Source organism: Belonocnema kinseyi, chromosome 9 (genome assembly GCF_010883055.1).
Source record: "Belonocnema kinseyi isolate 2016_QV_RU_SX_M_011 chromosome 9, B_treatae_v1, whole genome shotgun sequence".
NCBI classification, from domain to species: domain Eukaryota; kingdom Metazoa; phylum Arthropoda; class Insecta; order Hymenoptera; family Cynipidae; genus Belonocnema; species Belonocnema kinseyi.
This window is the reverse complement of record NC_046665.1, coordinates 120,595,441-120,607,557: the sequence shown is the minus strand read 5'-3', so window position 1 is coordinate 120,607,557 and position 12,117 is coordinate 120,595,441. Positions and strand designations below refer to the sequence as shown.

Here is a 12,117-nt window from a genome sequence, read left to right as displayed (position 1 = left end):
TGGAATTTTTGTTGAACAAGGATGGCAGTTTACATTTGTATGTGTGGGGTGATAGCCCAGTGGAGGATGTTTAACACGATAAGCCGAAACGTTTATAGACCCGAGTGTCGGCGGTTTTTGATGAAAACGTGCTTCTAAATTATATAGAATATAGAATCTTCCCGGAAATCCCGTTCGGATCGAGTGTCCAGGAATACAGATTACTAATCCCTTTCTGAGTTTAGATAACGTTTATCATAACAATTTCGATTCCCTCTGACGTTTTTTCGCTTTTAAAATCATAGATCATTATTGTTTGGATTATGACTTGGAGATTATGAATTTGATTATTGGTACAAAATATCTGTTTTGACATCTTCAGATCTGGAGATTCTGGATGATGAATAAAAAGAGAATATTTGGAATTCAGGCATGAATTTTCTTTTTGAGGAACTTTAATGGCATCCTTATCCGCACATCGACAGATGTTTGGGAGATATAAATCAGAATTTTAAAAGTGAGTGTCAGTTCTAAGAGGAAAGTTATGATTTTAGATTGTCTGATTTAAAGAAAAAACATTCTTTTTTTTACAAACATTATTAAAAAAAAAATTTTAATGTTAATAAAAATTGTTTTTATTTTTTATTTTCCGCTGAGTTTAGAAGAGTATATGGAAGAATATGCTCTGGGTGACAAAAATATTTTTAAATTCATACTGAATGAAACTTTATTTAAGCAAGAGTTTATTTCAGAAAGAGTTGAAAGATTTTAGAGAATTCACAAAGATTACAAATGTATTTTAAGTATTTCAAAATAATTCAATCAATTTCAATTAAATTCACAAAGATTTCAAAAATTTCAAAGTTTTTAAAGATTTCAAAGATTGCAGCTGATTAAAAGTATTTTAAAATATTAAAAGATATTTTTAACATTTCAAAGATTTCACGAAATTAAAAAAAAATATTTCAAGTATTTTAAAATATTTTCAAATATGTTAAGGTATTTCAAAAGGATTTCAAGAGTTTTAGAAAGCTTTCAATGCTATCAAAGGTTAAAAAAAATTTCAAGTATTTCAAAAATGTTCAAAATGTTTTAAAACATTTGCATCGATTTCAGAAAGTTTTCAAAGATTTTATCAGACTTTAAATATGTTAAATATTACAAAAGATTTCAAATATTTAAAAAGTCTTCAAATGTTTAAAAATATTTTTTAAAATTTCCATAGATTGCAAAGAAGATTTCAAAGATTGCAAAGATTACAAAAGATTTCAAGTATTTAAAAATGTTTCAAAAAATTTTAATGTATTTCACAAGGATTTCAACATTTTTACACAAAATTCAATGATATCAAAGGTTAAAAAAGATTTTAAATATTTTAAAAATGTTCGAAATGTTTCAAAAAATTTGCAATGATTTCAGAAAGTTTTCAAAGATTTCACAAGACTTTAACGATTTTTATAAAGGTTTTAATGACATCCAAGGTTACAAAAGATTTCAAGCATTTAAAAAAATTTCAAAAAAACTTTGAAATATTGCCGAAAATTAAAAATATTTCGTAGATTTTAAAGATTACAGAAGATTTCAAAACATTTCAAAAAATTGCAATGGATTTGACAAACATTCCAAAGATTTTAAAAAATTTAACACATTTTCGAACGTTTCATGAAGATTTCAAGTAGCTCAAAATATTTAGAAAAACTTTAATTGATTTCCAAAAGATTTTAAAGATTTTAAAGATTTCAGAGATTTCACGATGGTTTTAAAGATTTCAAAGATTTTATTAGATTTAAAAGATTACATCAAGATTTAAAAATTCTAATATTACTTGAAAATTTCAAATATTTCAAAATATTTTTAAAATTTCAACAAATTACGAAAAATTTCAAGGAATTTCACAACAATTTTAAAGATTAAAAAATATTTCAACTATTTTAAAATAATTCAAAAAATTGCAACGGATTTGACAATGATTTTAGAAATTTGATAAAATTTCAGACTTCAATAAAATTTGGTAGGTTTCAAAAATTCTAAAAGTTTCTTAAGTATCTCAAAATGTTTTAAAATATTTTAAAACATGTCCTTAGATTTCCAAAACATTAAAAAATTTTTAAGTGCAAAAAGATTTCAAATATTTCTAAATATTTTAGAAGATTTTTAAAATTTCAACAATTTACGACAAATTTCAATAAATTTCATTAAGTTTTTTAAGATTGCAAAATATTTTAAATATTTTAAAATACTTCAAAAAATTCAAAGGATTTGACAGGGATTTTATAAGTTTTATATAAATTCAAAGACTTCATTAAAATTTGGTAGATTTCAAAGATTATAAAAGTTTATAAGTATCTCAAAATGTTTTAAAATATTTAAAAAATATCCATAGATTTCAAAAAGGTTTTATTAGATTTCAAACATTCATAAGGATTTCAAAATTTCAAATTACAAAAAGATTTCACAACGATTTCAAAGATTACAAAAGATTCACAAAAGATTTCGAAGATTAAGAAATATTTCCAGTATTTTAAAAGACTTCAAAAAAATTTAATGGATTTGAGAAAAATTTCAGAAATTTTCAAACATTTCAATAAAATTTGGTAGATTTCAAATATTATAAAAGTTTTTTTACGTATCTCAAAATATTTAAAAAATAGTTTTAAAGATTTAAAAGATTTTAACAAATTATAAAAGTTTTCAAGACAATTTTATGAAAGATTTCAAAGATGTCGAAATTTACAAAATACTTCTTCAAATTTTTCTAAAAATTGAAACCGATCTCAAAAGGATTTGTAAGAATTTAGAAGCTTCCAATTGCCGAGTATATTTATAAACAAAATAAAAATATTCCGAAATTAAAAGTTCATGAATCTAAAAAAATTCATAAATTTAAATGTCCGAAACTTTAGAGGCCATAACCGAAATTTTGAAACGATAATTTTTAAAATCCCGAAATTTCAGATTCCCGCAATTAGTAAATTCACATAGAATATTAGACTCTTTTATTTTTTATTTTAAGGGGTTCAAGTTTATTTAAAAAAAAAAAATTAATTGTGTGACACAATGAATTTTTAAAGCTCTTTGCCTAAGGTGATTGCTAAAGAGATTGATCAGCAGCCTGGGTCAAATCAATTTTGTGGAACGAACCTGCAGCTTAAATAACCAACAACAAAATAATAATGTATCTAAAATGTATTGCTCCTACTAACACATGCGATCTGCAAAATTGCTCCGACCCAACTTGCGGATCAATCTCTCTAGCAATCAATCCAGGTGAAGAGCTTCACAAAGTCATCCCCAAAGCTCTCCATTCGGACTCATTAGCACACAATTCTTTTTAGACGTTAATAATAATAAAAATACAATAAATAATGAAAAATATTTTTGTCAAATTGAGGGTTAAGGGCAATTGGGATCAGTTGAGTGGAGCAGGTATAATAGGAGATCATTGATAAGAGTGCCAGCTCAATAATCTGTCCTAATCGTGTGAGCAAACAGCGGGTCGCGAATTCATTTGAGAATGATCGTAAAGAAGAGAGCTGATCCCGTGGAGGGTTTGTTCGACATGAACGGCGAGTGTCGAGAGCTTGTCGCTTACATTACAACAATATTTAGAAACCCTCCGGCAGCTCTTTGACTCATGCAAGACAAGTGGGTGCACGAGTAATAATAGTACCACCGAATGGGGAATTCACTCACGAGTATTTTGATAGTGGAGTCGAGAGTCCACGATATGATATAACCGGATGATTAGGACAAAGTGGGAAATTAGAGCCTGAGAATCCTCTCAAAGTCGTGGGAAGAACTTCATCAAACGTCTATTTTATCACCAATATAAAATTAAATAAATATAAACTTAAATAAATATAAAAAATAAAAAACTTAATAATTTAATTTTATCAAATCTATTTTCACTATCAAAAGATATTCGACTTTTAAACTTACTGTATTTTTACAGATTTTATCCAAATTTAGGGGTTGGTTTAGGGTAGGTTCGATATTTACCAAAATATTTTTAAAAATTTTTAATCATTTGGAAACCAAGATTTATCGTTATCATCGAAAAAATTCGACTTTTCAAATCAGGTATTTTAACAGAATTTTTAAACCATAAGGGGTTGATTTTGGGTAGGTTTTACACACACTAGAGGGATGAAATTTTTTCTGGATACTTATGATATGAATTTCTGTCATCACGATAAAAAAAATCGAATTTTCAAATTCGTATAGTTTTATAGAATTTTTTAAATGTAGGGGTTGATTTGGGGTAGGTTCCTGATGCACTAAGGGGATATTTTTTCAGAAACAAAGGGCATGCATTTTTACCATTGTCATAAAAACCGATTTTTCAAATTCGTGCATCCCTGCAATTTTTGTAAATCTAAGGGGTTGATTTGGATTTGATTCAACAAACTTTGGAGGGATGAAACTTTTTTGTATAATAAGGGCATGAGTTTCTATCATTATTATACAAAAATACCACTTTTAAAATTCTGTCATTGTCATAAAAAAAATTATTTTTCAAATTCCTATCTATTAAAGAATTTTTTTCAACTTTAGGGGTTGATTTTGGATAGGTTCTGCATACACTGGAGCGAGGAAACATTTTTTAAATACTTTAGGTGTGAAGTTCTGGAATTATCATTTTTCTACATCATCTTGAAAAATTAGTGTTTTTTATAGAATTTTTGAAACTTTTGAGGTTGATTTCGGGTAGCTTGTGAATACATTAGAGGGATGTAACATTTTTTGGATACATTTTTCAGTGTAAAATTCTGCAATTATCATCCAAAAATTTTGAATGTTAAGATTCGTTTCTTTCTACAAAATTTTTTGACCTTTAGGGGTTGATTTGTATTTTGCTTAACAGAAACTAAACGGATGAACAATTTTTTGGATACGTTAGGCATGAATTTCTGCTAACATCAGAAAAAACAGACCTTTTATATTCCTACTTTTTGCAGAATTTTGGAAACTTCAGGGGTTTATTTGAGGTGGATTTAGCAGGAGCTAAGGGCATGAAACTTTTTCTGGATACTGATAAATTTACCATAATAATTGACAAAATTTACACTTCAAATTTTTATATTTCTAAAGAATTTTTGAAACTTTAGGGGGTGATTTTGGGTAGGTTTTGCACACACGATAGGGATGAAACATTTTTGGATACTCTAGTCATACATTTCTGCCATTATTATCAAAAAAATTTGAAATGATTAAATTAGTATCTTTTTACCAATTTTTTTTAACTTAAGGGGTTGATTTGCAGTTGATTGAACAGACGATAAAGAGATGAAACTTTTTCTGGACACTTATATCATGAATTTCTACCATAATCATTGAAAAAGTTTTGACTTTTCAAATTTCGTACAGTTTTAAAGACTTTTGAAACTTTAGGGGTTGATTTCTGGTAGGTATTTCACACACTAGAGGGATGAAACATTTTTCGGATACTTCAGCTTTGAATTCCTACCATTATGATCAAAAAAAGTTTTGCATTTTTAAAGGTCGTATATTTTTAAAGCAATTTTTAACGTAAGGGGTTGATTTGGTATTGATTTAGCAGACGATAAAGGGATAAAACTTATTCTGTATACTTAGGGCATGGATTTAAATCGTGATCAACGAAAAATTTCGATTTTTAAAATCTTTGTCTTTTGCAGAATTTTAAAATCTTTGTCTTGCAGAATTTTATAAGCCTTAGGGGTTGTTTTGGGTAGATTCTACGCTCACTGAAGGGATGAAACATTTTTTGGATACTTTTACCACGAATTTCTGCTATTATTACTTAAAAAATTGGAATTTTCCAATTATTATCTTCTAACAGAATTTTTTGAACTTTAGGGGTTTATTTTTGAAAGGTTCTGCATACACTAGAGGGATGAAATATTTTTTGGATACTTGCGTCATGAATTTCTGGCATAATCAAAAAAAGTTTTTATATTTTTAAAATTATATCTTTTTGCAGCAATTTTTTTTAACTTAAGGGGTTGATTTTGAGTTGATTTGGCAGACGCTGAAGGGATGAAACTTTTTTTATATACTTATGGAATGAATTTCTGCAATCGTAATTTAAAAAATTTTGATTTTTCAAGTTCTTATCTTTTTAATGAGTTTTTGAAACTTTAAGGGTTGATTTTGGATAGGTTTTGTATACATTCGAGGGATAAAACATTTTTTGGATACTTGAGCCATGTATTTCTAGCATTATTATCAACAAAATTTTTGAATTTTTCAAGATTATATCTTTTTACGACAATTTGTTTAATTTAGGGGTTGATTTAGAGTTGATTTAGCAGACGCTAAAGGAATTAAATTTTTTTATATACTAGTGGCGTGAATTTCTGCAATTATAATCACAAAATTTCGACTTATCAAATTGTTGTCTATTTACAAATTTCTTTAAATTTTTAGGGGTTGTTCCTGGGTAGCTTCTGCACACACTGGAGGGATAAAATATTTGTTGAATACTTGAGTCCTGAATTTCTGGTATTATTACTCGAAAAAAAATTGAATTTTTAAATTTTTATGCTTTTAAATAAATTTTTCAACTTTAGGGGATGATTTTGAGTTTATTTAGCAGACGCTAAAAGGATGAAACTTTTTTTCATTTAATTGGGGCATGATTTTCTTCAATTATCATTTACAAATTCGAATTTTCAAATTTGTGTCTTTTTAGACAATTTTTGAAACATTAGGGATAGATTTTGAGTTGGTCCCATACATAAAAAAGCGATAGTCTCTTTTTAAAAATATTTTTGGCATTAAATTCTACCATTTAGATAGGAAATTCGAGAGTCCAGGATATGATATAATACCAAATGATTAGGGCATAGCGGAAAAAGATAGAGCCTGCGAACCAAGTCAAACCCGTGGGAAAAGCTTAATCAAAGATTCATTATACATAACAATTTTAATAAAAAAATAATTAGTAAATATTTATTTGAATAAAAAAATGCATAATTCAATGAAAATATCTTTTGATTTTACATAAAGCAAACTTGGGCAAACATTGTATAACATTGTATTTGTAAAGTTTTCAAAGATTTCGAATATTTCAAAAGAATTCCAATATTTCAAAATATTTCAGAAGATTAGAATTATTCCAAAAGTTTAAAATAATTTCACACACATTTCGAATATTTCTAAGATTTGGCAAAGGTTTCAAAATATTTCAGAAATATTTCCATTATTTCAATGATTCCAGTGATTTCACAAATATTTCAAGGATTCCACAAAGATTGCAAGATTTCACGTATATTTTTTTAAATATTCCAATAACATTTAAAAGGATTTCACAAAGATGAAAAATTTTTTGCAAATATTTCAAATATTTCAAAAGATATCCATTATTTCAAAATATTAGAATAGTTCCAAAAGTTTTCAATAATTTCACATACATTTAGAATATTTCAGAAATATTTCCAATATTTTATTGATTCCAGTGATTTTACAAATATTTCACTAATATTTTTAAAAATATTTCAATAACATTTAAAAAGATTTCAGAAAAATAAAAAAAGTTCGCAAGTATTTCAAAAGATTAGATTAGATTAGAATAATTTCACACCCATTTCGAATATTCCACAAATATTTCCAGGATTTCGCAAAGGTTTCAAAATGTTTCGAGTGATCTCAAAAATATTCTAAGGAGTCTACAAAGATTTCAAACTATTTCGCAAACATTGAAAATATTTCCAATATTTTAAAGAATTGACAAAAATTTGACCAAGAGTTCAACAATGTCACAAACAGTCCAGATATATTTTTCTCTAATTGTTCCATAAGCATAAAATTTGTTGCAATCATTCCTATTCACATAAGAAATTTATTTAAAAGAGGTGCCAAAAACGTATTTAATAATATTAGCCTTTAAAAAAATCGTGACAATATTTTCTTGAAATGCTAAATTTTTTCAAAAAATTCTTCCTAATATTAAGTATCTGACTTAAGATGTACCAAACCAAGCTCTGAAAAATTAAACTTTTTTACGAAAGGTTTTTACTCTTAGAATTTCTTTCCGTTGCAGGTTTTTTTTTTTGTTTTGCTTTCAAACGCAAATTTTCAAAACCTCTATTTTAAAAATAACTGACAAATTAAAAAGGAATGTTGAAAGGAAGTTCATGGGAAAAGAAAATAGAAGAAATTAATGAATTCCTTCATCCCTTGGTCACGGATGGTGCAAAAGTGTCTAAAAATACCTAACCCAGTTTCTAACAATCTAACAAAGTAAAAAACTTGAGAAGAAAGATCTTATCTCCCCCTACTTCTCTTTTGCTCTAGAATGGTATAATTATGGAAAAACCAGAGATAATTAAGTAAATTGGCATCGCGAGGTATCGGTAGAAAACCGCATTCTAACCACACAGGACGTCCTGTGATAGGAACCATAATGATAAGAAAAATTTATAAATGGTAATTTTTACTTTAAAATTGCCACTTGATTCATAGTTTTGGACACGTCTCTCTTCGAAATTTTTTTAAATATTTGTTTTATTTGCGACAAAGCTGCAGATATAAGAATAAGGAATGATGAAAAATGATAGACATTAGAGAAAGACAAACAAAAGCTTCAATTTGAACAAAGAAATAGTATCAAAATGTACTAAAACAAAATGAAACACAATTCGTTTATATTGAGAAATTCAAATATTGAAAGCGATTCAAATTTTTTTTTGGTTTACACACTAATCAAGAGAAGAAACATAACTCAAATTCAAAATAAGTTTGTTAAGAAAATGACCTGGAGGAAAATTTAAATCCTACTTTTTGGGGTCTTTCCTTATTTAAATAAAGTATTTTGTAAAATTTAGTATAAAATTAATTGTTTAGCTTGTTTCCTCACAAACTTATTTTGAAATCTAGAGCTTTTTGCTGTCACCAATCTCAAAAAGGAAGCTGCTCTCAATGTTCACATAGCTCAAAATAAGCGATTGTGTAGTTCAATTTTGTGTCAGTTCATCGTTTTTTGGTCCAAAGTGAAATTTAATTTTTGTCTGTGTATTACGTACTGTATCTATGCATTGTTTAGAGAATCACAGTTTATACACAATGTAGAGACAAGATGCTCCATTTAACTTTGTTTCAGGTTTACTATGTTGGCATTGAATTTAATCTCGTATTTGTATTTCACTATCACGGTTAGCACATTAAGGGCATGAACCAGTCTCTCAAAAGACAAAAATTCGTTTAAACAAACTTAATAAACTAATAATTACAATGGATTTTCTGTACCAGTTTTTTTCCTTATTTTCCTCTTACAGGGAAAATTGATGTTAGATCTTTAGATCTTTTAGAATTTATTTCATTGTCTTGAGTAAAAGAGTCAATTTCAGAGTTGGATAAAAAGTTTTTTTAGATTCAATAAAATAGTATTCGAAAAATAGTGAAAGCAGCGAATTTGAAATTCCTCGTTAAGATCCAACGACCAAATTTGGAAGACGAAGAAAAAGACGGTAACCTAACAAATCCACTTCTTTATTTTTTCCTCTTGTCTTTTTTTATCCTTTATTTTTTAAATTGAAATAAAAGCTTTTAAAATCTTATTTTAATATTTATTTCGGGTTTCCTTATAGATTTTCACTCATTGAAAAATTTTTTCTACTTCCTTAAAAAGTACGTTATTTTGCAAATATTAAACTATATATGCTTTTTTCAACTTTACAGGAAGAGCGAGATGAAAATTATTTCCATTTACCTCATTATTAATTATAAAATTTTTCAGGTGTATTATTTTTAAATCTTCATACTTATCAGTTAAAATTTTTAAAAAAGTTTAAACAAATTTATTAAACTCTTAAAGATGTTATAAATTAAAAGTTTAGTTCCAGTTTATTTTATCTCCACTTAAAACCAAAAGTATATAATTTTAAAACTCTTTTAAATTATGAAATGATTTTCATATTACATCAAATAAAATTAGATGATTATTACATTATTATATAAAGACTCTACAAGAGTGGAAAAAACTTTTTTTCTTAATTTTGAAAAATATTTTATTTGAATTAAAGAACCCGTTTCTTTCAGGATGCAGACTACGTACAATCAATCTCAAAAGTTGCCTATCTTTGAAATGATTTATAAAATCGAAAAAAAAGATGTGTCATTAATTTCTGTAAATCTTGATAAAGGCTTCGAAAGACACAGCGGAAAAAATAATTCAGGTTAAAATTGTTTATTTAACTATAGTTACTTAGAATTTTAGTTTTTGCTTTCTCTTAAGGAAAATGTTATACAATTTTTATTTAATCCTAATGATTATCTACAATTCCATTTGGATGGTGTTAATTAAATTTAAACTGTGATTGTTTATAACAATAATAACTTTATGATTTTTAAATTAATTTTTAATATAAAATAAACTCAAATAGAATCCTTGAAAGAATAAAATGAGGTCTTGGTCATTGGGGTTAAATAAGAATTGTAACTTTTTACTAAAGAGTAAGGAAAAACTAAACCACTCAATAACTACTCTTAAATAAACAATTTTAACCTGAAATTTTTTTTTCTGAAGTGTGCTTAGAAGCCTTTATCAAGATTTACAGAAATTAATAACAGATCTTTTTTGATTGATTTTATAAATCATTTCAAAGATGGGCAACTTTTTCATTTAACCTAAAGTAAATTTAAAGTAAAGAAAATCATTTTAAATTCAGGAGAAAATTTTATTCGAACAAAAAGCAATTTAAAAAAAAGAAACTATTTGCGAGAAAAATGTTGTGAAAGCGCTCGATCACAAAACATTTCTCGCAAATAGTTTCTTCTTTTTTTTTAAAATGTCTTTTTATTCAAATAAAAATTTGTCTTGAATTTAAAATGATAAATAAAATAAATAAATAAATGAAAGCAAAATATTTATTAGCTTTCAGTCAAAAGTTTCTTCGACTCAAAGAAATTTCTTTTCATGTAGAGAAACCTTGAAATTATTTTAGATTAAATAAAAAAAATTAGCTTCAACGGCCGATTTCTTTAATAAAAAAATTCAAACAAAAAAATGTAATTAAAAGTATTAATTTGCACTGATTTCAATCACTTACCACTCATTTGATAATCAACGACTCGGAGAGAGAGATCAAGGCAATTCATGGATACTGAATATCCGAAAACTTCCTCGAGAAAATCACTAAAGTCACAAATTTGAACTAGTCATAACGCTCACAAATGGTTCACACAAATACTCATCAAATATCCATGAACAATTGAATAAATAATAAATGAAGAAAAACTGGATGTCATCTTCACCAGGAAGTGTACTCGCGTTCTTCCATGATCGCGAGTGCGTACCGGAAGAGAGGATCGATGGAGCCGTGATATCACAGCAGGGGGTGTAAAAGGTTGTTCCGAAAGGGTAGTTCGGAGGGGGTGGGGGTGGTTGTCACGAGGCCGAGACTCGAAGGATGAAGCGAAGGAACGAGCGAGAGTGGTGAACTCGAAGAGCGCTGCTGCGCCGTGTCAGCTGGCTCTTGGCAGACTAGAGAATCCGAAATCTGTTGAGAAGAGGATGGCACGGTTCCCGAGGGAACCCCGGACGATCCTGGGGTGTGGCGAAGAGTCGCGCTCCGGGATTCTGGTTGGCTCAAAGGCGGAGCAACCCCTATCGCTTCCAAGTCCCCCACCAACGGACATCACAGCATCCCTCGTTTCGGAAACGAGAGAAGTATTGCGAACGAGAGACAGAGAGAGAGAGAGAGAGAGAGAGACTGGCAAAGGCAGTCAGACCACAAGAAGAGGAGGAAACCGGCTAAGATGAATCAAATTATTGTTCAACCCTTCACAAACTGAAAAACTAATTTGATTTTACAAAGGGGTGGATTTAAGTTAGAGAACTGAAAAATAGTTGAAATTATCAGAGAGTTTGATTTTCATGGTTTGCGCGAGGTCTTCTTACTTTTTTAAATTGATAGAGAAGAAGGTAAAGTGAATTTAATAAAGCAGAATTACTGAAAATAAAACCATGACACATAAAATCACACAGATTATCAAGGCAAGAAAAATTTGAGCAGGTAGGAACAGCAACGAAACCACGATGCTATGTCAGGGAACGAGCATCGTGGTTTCGTTGCTGTTCCTACCTGCTCACATTTTTATTGTCTTTATAAGGTTCCTGTATGATTCTTGGTTTTATTTTCAAGAGTTCTACTCCTT

The 12,117-nt window shown here is 28.1% G+C and overlaps 1 protein-coding gene across 1 annotated transcript in view; it reads right to left on the bottom strand.

Annotated features, from left to right (window-relative positions):
* Positions 1-12,117, bottom strand: part of LOC117179858 (transcription factor hamlet-like) — a 384,741-nt gene that overhangs the window by 104,652 nt on the left and 267,972 nt on the right. The gene's annotated exons all lie outside the window — the stretch shown is intronic.